This window comes from Tachypleus tridentatus, chromosome 4, assembly GCF_004210375.1.
Source record: "Tachypleus tridentatus isolate NWPU-2018 chromosome 4, ASM421037v1, whole genome shotgun sequence".
Classification (NCBI taxonomy): domain Eukaryota; kingdom Metazoa; phylum Arthropoda; class Merostomata; order Xiphosura; family Limulidae; genus Tachypleus; species Tachypleus tridentatus.
In genome coordinates this window covers 84,634,601-84,645,400 of record NC_134828.1, presented here as the reverse complement: position 1 = coordinate 84,645,400, position 10,800 = coordinate 84,634,601, and positions in this window count along the sequence as shown.

The window sequence follows — 10,800 nt, the reverse complement described above, 5'->3', positions numbered from 1 at the left end:
TTATGTATTTTTATTGAATTGAAATTTGTTATAATACCAACTGGTGACATGTTTTCTAAACAAAAAGTTGTTTTTTGAAAAATTAAATAAAAGGATTTTTTTTGGAAGTTTTATCTGTCAAAATAATGAGAAATGCTTTGTAATTTTAACTTTAGAATTTTCAAGTTATATGAAATTTGTTTTTACAAAACTTCAATGTGAATTATCGAAAAATCTATAATTATTTAGGGCATTTTCGCACAAAGCTACTCGAGGGCCATCTATGCTAGCCGTCCCTAATTTAGCAGTATAAGACTAGAGGAAAGGCAGCTAGTCATCACCACCCACCGCCAACTCTTGGGCTACTCTTTTACCAACGAATAGTGGGATTGACCGTCACATTATACACCCCCATGGCTGGGAGGGCGAGTATGTTTAGCGCGACGCGGGCTCGAACCCGCGACCCTCGGATTACGAGTCACACGCCTTACGCGCTAGGCCATGCCGGGCCTGTTAGTTAGGGCAATATTATTTTTTGACAACCTTGAAACAGAAGTGGCGTGTGTTCTCTCTCTCTTGGCTACGGGGTTAGAGCGCTCAACTCACAATCTGCAGGACGCGGGTTCGAATCCCCGTCCCATCATACATTCTCTCCCTTTCAGCCGTAGAGTCGTTACATATGTGAAAGTTAATTCTAATTCCACCACTCGTCGGTAAAATACTAGCCCAAAGTTGACGTTGGGTGGTGATGACTAGCTGCTTTACCATTAGACTTTCGCTGCTAAAATAGTGATGGCTATCGCAGATATTCCTTGTGCGAACTTTCTCTCTCTTGTTAATTAAGAACATGTTAGGAAAGTAAAAGTACTATTATGTTCGTTCCACAATAACACGATTTTAGTTTTAATACTCAACCGTACTGCCATCTAATGAGTAATTTAGATAATTAATTACGACACAACTAATTTTCGAATATAAACATTAGGTCTGCCTTGCCCTTAGGATATTTATCATTAACACTAATGAACATTATAAATACAAATTCGTGATTTACAACAATTATCTAGGAATTGTTGCTGTACCGGTAAACTTTTTTTAATTACAGGAAGGTTGTAACTCTTAGAGTTTAATGTAAGTAACTTTATTATTTTTTAACATTTTTAACTGACTTTGTTAGTGAATATTTAGATTTAAATCACTAGAATCAGCTAATCAAGATTTGCTGCTTATACAGATGATGTTTCTACAAGTTTACATACAATCACAGGTACTGAAATATATCATGGAAATATTGATATCCATATGCTACTGCCACCTTTCTAAGTTATTATATACCGTTTACAACTTTAGATGACAAAAGTGTTGATTGTATCAGAAATTATTTAGTGTACTTCCACAACAAATTAATCTTTACCAATGGGATTATGAGTTCCTTTTACTTCACCATACAGTAACCATGGAATTATGAGTTCATTTTACTTCACCACACAGTAACCACAATGAAAAAATAAATAAACGTTTATCATACATATAAGATTTAGACTTTAACTATACACTTATCGTAATATCCATTCCCACTATTATTAAACATTATTCTATTTTTATCTTATTAACTTGCTTTTGAAAATCTGGAGAATGCTATTAAGATAAATTGTATATTATTAAAATAAAAGGAAACTTTTATTGAAAGAATATGTACACGTTCATGTGATCATGGAACTATGTTACGTTCTAAAATTCCTTTAACTCGACTCGTAATTCGCGTGTTCGAATACTCATCACGTCATACATGCTCGCCCTTTCAGCCATGGGGACGTTAAAATGTTACGGTCAATCCCACTATTCGTTGGTAAAAGAGTAGTCCAAGAGTTGGCGGTGGATGGTGATGAGTAGTTGCTTTCCCTCTAGTCTTACACTGCTAAATTAGGGACGGTTACCGCAGATAGCCTCGCGTAGCTTTGCGCAAAATTCAAAACAAACCAAAAATTCCTTTGAAGTTAACTGCTGAATAGTGTGGCTCTTGCTTACGTATTTCGATATTTTAACATCCTGCTCTTCTTTCAGATTGTGTTTAGTCTGAGATCTTGTCTCCGGTGTCTTTTAAGTCTTTGTCATTTTGTTTTAATTCACTTTTTATTTAAATCCTTCTAGCACCTCACTTTCGCTGTTCCAACATACTTCTCAGGTTACAATTTTCTACATTTAATTTCCTACGAACGTTTTTATTTTTATCTTGATTATTTTTATTTTCCAAATTTGAACACTTTTTGAGATTTGTAAATTTTTTTTTTCCATCTTCCTAGTTTTCTTTTGCGATCACCTCAGTCGTTCTTTCAAGCAATTCAATGATACTTGACTTTCATTAATTATCTGTGATATAGCCTAGCGCGTTAAGGTGTGCGCTTCGTAATCTGAGGGTCGCGGGTTCGCGCCCGAATCACGCCAAAAATGCTCGCCCTCCCAGCCGTGGGGGCGTTATAATGTGACGGTCAATCCCACTTTTCGTTGGTAAAAGAGTAGCCCAAGAGTTGGCGGTGGGTGGTGATTACTAGCTGCCTTCCCTCTAGTCTTACACTACTAAATTAGGGACGGCTAGCACAGATAGTCCTCGAGTAGCTTTGTGCGAAATTCAAAAACAGACAAACAAATTATCCGTGATGACGAGAAATCCACTTGAAGTAAAACTTTATTCTAAAGACGGTTGGTGTGGGTATTAAAACTTTAACTACAATAAATTACAGAATAACGTTTTGACCTTCTTAGGTCATCTTGAGGTTAACAAACTCTCATACCAGCCGTCTTTAGAATACATTTTTCCCCATGAATTACCTTCAGAAGATCAACATTTCTTGTGTTTCTTTCAGTAGGAGTTAGTTTTCTCCTGTTTTCTTACTGGTTGGTAGAAATAAGTTTTGTTTGTTTGTTTTTTACTTTCGCGTGAAGCTAAACAAATACCTTTTAATGATGGATCTTTTGACAGTATATTAAAATTCTTCAAATCAATTTTATCAATCTAAAGAGTCGCTTATACTGTAAGAGCTAGGACCTTCGTGACTGAAAAGTGAAACATTACATAACACCTCTGTTATTCTATGATAAAGCTATCTGGAGTATCCGTCTCATGGACAGACGTTATATAAATTCATAATTAATGAAAGGTTATCTTAGGACATGAAAATTTGCTTATCTTATAAGTAATTGCAAAATACGCCCATGAAAGTTGCTGAACACAAAATGTAATACTGCAAGTTTTCATGTATCTCCACATGGACCCAGCAATCCTTCACGTCAAATTTGGTGAAGCTCCATCGACATAGCGCAAAATAGTGGTAAAAAACGCCCTAAAAATCGCAGAATGCAAAACTGAAAATCTGTGTATCTCCCCATGGATTCAATGAATCCACCATCCCAAATGTAGTTAAGATTCATTTACAGGGGACGAAGCACTGGTAAAATACGCCCATAAAACCGCAAAACTGAAAAGTTGTGTCTAGACCTGCAAGGGCTTAATGAACTTATATACCAGTTTTGGTGATAATCTATCCTCACCCTGAGAAGCAGTTATATGGACATACAACAAACAGTACTATAATATTTATATAGACAGACATGCGCAAGAGTTTTAACTTGTTTTGATCCAACTTTGAAAAATCTTGTTAATGGAAACGGCTTGGAAAATGGAAGTTTTACCTTCCTTAATACTTCAGAAAGTATTGTTAATGGAAACGGCTTGGAAAATGGAAGTTTTACCTTCCTTACCTGTCTTACCTTTAATACTTCAGAAAGTATTGTTAATGGAAACGGCTTGGAAAATGGAAGTTTTCTGTCTTACCTTTAATACTTCAGAAAGTAATTGTTTCATGTTTTTGTTATAAGAAAGAAACTATTGTAAATATTATTTCCATACTTTCTTTCCAAGAACAATTATATCGTAATAAAGTAGCTGTTGGAGAATCCCAGGAAGGAGATTCAAAACGGCTCTGTTGAACTCATCTTTTTATCAAAGAGCTGAAGATTCAGATTTACACTCTGTTTAGCAGATGTGGTTAAAAATATTAAGTCATGCTGATTCGTGTAAGAGTATCATTAGGGTTCAAGGTCTTCTTTGGAAAACAACATAGATCAAACCAATAACTGAAGTATTCCAGACATGTCAATATACTCAAATGTTCAGTGAATCATTTCAATAAGTTCACAATAAATAATAATTAATTTTGTTGTTTTAATTTATTAATGCAATGCACCCTGCACAATGCAGTTATGTCGGTAAAGAAAAAGACACCTAGCTAGTTTTTGTTCAATGTCAGTCAAATGTTTACTGTTTCACTCTGCAGTATTTTGTACATTTTTATCCATCATACTTTTCTTAAAATGATACCCCGCGTAGTTAACGCATAAACATTATCATAGGTTTTGAAACACATTAGCAAAAAGAGCACCAGTAGTTCTTGGGAGATACATATCATTAAGGCATATATTTGTTTGAACTTGTTATGGCTTTGTTAAAAATATGAGCATAATTTAAATTTGGCAAGCCTTGAATATATTTTAAAATGAAGCAGAATGATTTTGTGATTTCTTTGAAACTGAATTATCGTAAATCAGGGTTGTCTAGTAACATGGAGGTCCTTATTGTACAATTCACTAATATCTCCATATTAATTAAAAAGAATAACTATAATTTAAAAAATCCTTCTTAAAATTCGCTTGTAGTTGAAATTACCCACAGTTTATGGCAGGAGCAACATCAATATTAAAACTTGTGTTTTTGAATCTTTCAAAAAATAATGGCACGGATCTTGGACTAGTTGTTACAACATAAGAAATACTTAAGGTTTCACGACTTGGTAAACACAAGTGAGATATGGTTACATTGGTCCTCCTTGGCTTTAATTTTGACATCTGGCCCAAGCTGGCAATTGATAGCTAGTACAGGTCCGTAGATTATCCTTAACCAAAATAGTAACCTCTCTTTTCGTGCAGTCACAATATATCACTCTACGTAAATATATTTATGTGTTATTTTAAGCGTTTGATAACTGTCTTTATTTCAACACTGTAAGGCTACAATAATAATAAAATTAACAATCACAACGTATCAAATCTCTAGAAAATGATAATCCAGAGTGATAGCTTACACCACCATTCCATTAACTTTGTTTACAAAATTAAAATATTTTGAGATTTTATATATTTCGTAGGAAATGTACATCTGCTACAGACACGTGAGCTTTCTTTGGACTATGTTTAAGCTTTGTAGTGTGTACCAGTAATTTTTTTATGTCAAAGCCCCGTTTGATCGTTTGTGTGAGACAATATTCATCTTTTGATACTCACTCTCCACGAAATTGTTCCGGTCACATGGAGATATAATCTGATTATCGAGTCTCTTGGATGAGTAATCAAGCTATAAATTTGTAGCTTTGATTGCGAATTTTGTGTTTGACTGTTGGTTCACTTATTGTCATGATCTCCATTAATTAATAGTTTAATATAGTGTCCTACTATAATCTAACGAATTAGCAATCATGTGCGTTTTAAGGTTTGCCTTTCTTCGTTTGTTACTCATAAGTTAATTTAAGCGCCACTTTCGTTTCACATTATATTTCTAAAGCAGTCTTATTTCCTCTTCAGTTCTTCTTGCAATAAAATGCACATACATATATATTTCTATTGTATCTAATAAACACTTGCACTTCCCTATTGTATATCTGGTTCTTCATTTTGTGACTTAAACTTTTCAGTTTGTTCCTTACCAACCGTGACCTTCCTTTTATCCGAGGATTCTAATTACTTGTTGGCTAATTATTCTCAAATAAAGAATGTCATACAACCATTACCTATTTCTGAGCAGTGTCCCGATTCTCTAAATATTGTCCATGTCTAACCAGTTCTTGCGCAATTCTGATGTGTAATTTGTACAAGACGATGGCGATTCCTCCTCATCTTTGAAAATCCCTCGTCAGGTTCTTTTTCATAAACTCGATTTCAATGAAACAGACACAGAGACATTTCCATAACTATAAGAAGATTTTTCAGTTTGTTTGTTTGTTATTACAGATAAAGATATACAACGGGTTATCTGTGTCGTGCCCACTAGCAAAATTGAACCTCCATTTTTAGCGCTACATGACCTCAGAGTTACCGCTGAACCACGCCACCACATTAAAGTATTGTTACTTGGTATAAAATTTAAGCTTTTGTTTTGTGACATGACAGTTTTGAAACAATGGAAGTCAGTAATTATCAAAATTTAAATAAAGCTACTGACCAAATGGTGGGATTAACGAGGATTTCATATACACAAGTCACATGGAAATTATATGGTTGTTTTATATACTCAAATAATTATTTAAAAATGGCTGGATAATGATTAAACAGATTTTTATTCCAACAACTGATGAAGCAAATGTTTTTGGTTTGTTTTTTACAGCAGCTTATACAGCTTTTAAATCATCATATTCCTATTCACTCATTAATTTTTCTTTGGTCATTGAGATGTACTTATGAATGTTTTAATTATTTAGTTGCTGGATTTCGAGCAAAATTACATGAGCACTATCTACGTTAGAAGATTTAGAAGTGATAGACCAGAGGGCAAGCAAGTAGTAAACATTACCTACCTCTTGGACGATTTTCTACCAATGAATAGTGCGATTGTCTGTCACATTACAATGCTCCCAAGACTGAAGAAGCAAGCCTATTAGGTGACGAATGTAGCAAGGTCGCCATCTTGATTTAGAGACCGTCCATTTTCGTGGTTTACGTCACTCACGTTTAGTATAAACCTGTACTACCATACAACTTACTCTGTAGTAAAAACTTTCATGATCAGAAACAAAAACCATTGCAACATTCATTCAACTAATGTGACAGCCCACTGTACTACAAGTCCACTTCCCCACACGTTCAACAGATATGATGCACCTTTCTAATTTGTGCTTCTTTCAAGATTTATTTAACTAACAACTATTTTATAGTGTAAGCCACTTTCTTATTGTGTCCTATACACGTAGGTTATTAACATAATTTTTAAGGGAAATGCAAGTTTGTTTAGCATGATAACTAATTTTTTTCTGTCAGAAATGAACAATAAAGAAGAGTGAAATAGTAAATATTTTATTTTGAAATACTGGCATGTTGTAAATAAAAAATGTTGTTAGCGTCGCTCGTAAAAGTGTTTTATTACAGTTTTACTCAAAATTGCGCATAACACTGAAACTCAGATGAATGTGTGTGTGTGTGTGTGTGTGTGTTTTTATAGCAAAGCCACATCAGGCTATCTGCTGAGCCCACCGAGAGGAATTGAACCCCTGATTTTAGCGTTGTAAATCCGCAGACTTACCGCTGTACAAGCGGAGGCAACTCAGATGAAAGACAGAAAAAAATAATCCCAAATAATAAAATCCTAAATTGTGGATCAAAGTAAATTCCCTAACGATAAACTATAAAATCTGCAATAATAAACTAATATTAATGAGACATGTTATTTGGACAAATGTATCTACTAACAAGTAAAGAAGAACAAGTTATCATGCTAGCTGACAACTAAATTCAGGTTTTAAGAACTTGGAATCTTTTTTAAATGACTAGCTACCTTCCCTCTATTTTTAAATTGCTAAATTAGTGATGGCTAGCGCAGTAACCCTCGTGTGGCTTAGCGCGAATTTAAAAAAATAAAGAAGCAAATAAAAAAGTACCTCATTTATTGAAGCACAGAAATACCACATAATGAAACGGATAACCAAACAAATTACACATATTCGGAATTGTGCTCCTCTTTTATTCAAATGTCTGTTATGCATTTTACAAGTATGAAAAACACAAGAAATGGAAAACCTCTCACACAGCATTTAGAACAATTGTTGTATCGATGTAGAACAATGAAATACTGTTTTGGTATCACTGATGTTCGTTATTCTAGTGCATTGATAACACAGAGAAATTTAATTTATCGGAAATGTTGATAGTATTTTACAGGTTCTTATAAATTATTACAAACGTACTTGTTGGAAACTTCTGTACTCCAGAAAGCAAGTGAATAACATGTAGCCTGAAAGAAGGATACTTATTCAATAAATATATAACCAAAGTTAAAGTCTCATGTTATAACACATATGTTTAACTAGTATGGTACATGCCTGCAAGTTGAGCTCTAATAAATCTATTACTAAGAGTTTGGATTGCATGTGGTATTCGTGATTATGTTTGAGAACCAAATGAGTAAAATTTATTCCGTTTTCAAATGGTACATGTATTATTCGTGTGCTGAAGAATTAGAACAAGAAGTAATTCTCAATAGCCGCGACTATAATTAGGTTTAGAATTAGTCAAGAGATGTAGTTATGAGCTTAAAGTCCGTTTGCTTGTAGTAAAGCACAAAACTATAAAAAGGGCTATATGTATTCCTCTCACCACAGTTATCGAAACCCTGTTTCTAGCGTTGTAAGTCCGCAGATATACCTCCTTCCTTGCCACTGAGGGGTAGGTGTCTAAAAGTTTGTGCTTGAAAATAACAGAAAAAGAAAGCTCAGAGTCATTCTACAAGCCGCTAAAAAGGTGTAATTGGTGTTTAGAATACTTAACTACTCAAGAATACCAAATATTTGAGGCTTCCATACATTAGCTACCACACACTATGTGATTATAAAAAAAAAAAAAAAAAAAATCCGTGGTAGGCAGAGCACAGACAGCACTTTGTGTAGCTTTAACCAAATAATTAAAAGGTATCATTTTTGTAGTATACTCTTATTGTTTCTCTATTGTTACATTCATTAGCAGTATTGATCAGAATGATTAATATATCTAACCTTATAATTGTTGTTATTACACTTTTACCATAGAAACTGTTTCGCTTGTTTGTTTTGAGTTTTGTTTTCAAATAAACAGATATGTTTTTTGTTTTTTGAATTTCGCGCGAAGTTACACGAGGGCTATCTGCGTTAGCCGTTCCTAATTTAGCAGTGTGAGGCTACGGGGGAAAAAAGCTAGTCATCATCAGCCACCGTGAACTTTTGACCTCCTCTTAAACCAAAGAATAGCGGGATTGACCATCACATTATAACGCTCCTACCGTCAAAATGGCGAATGTGTTTGGCGTGAGGGGAATTCGAACCTGCGACCTTCAGATTACCCTAACCTCTTGGCCATGCTGGACCAATTGTTTTGAATAGTTAGTTTAATGTATGTTTTTGGGACTAACTTAAATTTTATAACTTTGCCTAACCCTGTGAGTTTACAGTTGAAAATGTCATTAATAGGAAAGATAATTAACAAAACAAGGCCTTTAAATTGATACATACAGAGAAGTATGTTTAATTAGCTATATTCATTACGAAGTTGATTGTCAGTTTTGCTTTAAGAAGATAGCTTGCTCTGATAAGGGCGTGGGTTTAGATCATTACAATCTAAATGTAATCTAGAGATAAAAATTTTCAAGCAATCTTTTATTTTTACTCTAATCCTCTAACTTTATCAAAGGTTATGTAATATAACAATTCCTTGCTTAGCCCTATTCTCAAACCATCACATCTTAGAGAAGTCACTCTCACTTAGAGAGAGAATTACAGACAGTTTTATAAGTTATTATGAGTTGGATACTTATCCTCAATGAATATACGTATAATGAAAAAGACTGTGGCTTAGATAACGTAGGATTGTGGAATACTGCATTAAATCGTTAGTCTGACGTGAAAGAGTAATCTAATTATAAGTCTTGCACCTTTCTTCATCTTGTATATAAGTGGTATCTCCTGCTCCAGCAGCCAAATGGTTCATAATGAATAACATTAAAGCCGAACACCATTGGTAAAATATTTAAGTGATCTGCAATACGAGTTATGTGAAGAAAGAAATTTGATTTATTTGTACCTTCGTCTCTGCTTGTATTTCTTTCGTTGCATTTATTTCAAACTTTTCTTTTGTATATTTTACATAACATTTGCAGAACATATTGCATTGTGAATACTCATTTGTTTGGTAAATATCAGTGTATATGAATACCATGCATCATAAACAAGCTACAATTTCATTTAATAAACGCTTTCACATCAAAAATTGTTTTTAAAACTGATCATGTAGTTTTATTTAGACTATAATTTTTTACTTTCTAATCTATTTTAAAGTTTCACAGCAATAATAGAGATAATTTCCACTTTTCAAAATTGATTGTTTTCCATTACAGTTAAGTTGAGCGTGGCTTATTGATTAAGGGTGCCGAACACTGTGAATCCAAGGGTTTACGGCTCGCGTTCCGTTGCTGCAAACGCTTGCTCCGCACTTTGAGGCACTGTAAGCATTATAGAAGTGACAGTGAAATCCCAGTATTTGACAAAAGCAACCCAAGAATTATAAGTGGGCAATATTGAATAGCTGTCTTCCTTCTAATCTATCAGTTCAAAATGACAGCTTGGTCAGATAGCTACTGTACGAATATGGGAAATGAATAAACAGTCTTTTAGAATTGAATACATAGAAGATATGAGTTTTATAGCAGGTCTTATCAGTTCCATTGTATATTCAGTTTTTACACATAAAGAAAAAACTTCAGTTTTATCAAAGTGGAAATATGAACAGCAAATCAAATAATATCAACGTCATTACACTCATCTATGAAACTAGAGTTTTGCACAATTTATTAACCTCTGTGAGGTATAGACAACTTTAAACTATAAATGAAACTCAAAGAAATATCAATCATACTTATTTGCTAGCTCGCGCTTATTAAAAAAGTCGCAGTAAAATTGTGAAAATAGTTAAGATTATCACAAGATGGCACTATATGATACTACTTGTTCCAAAATTCGTTCACCTTATCAGTGT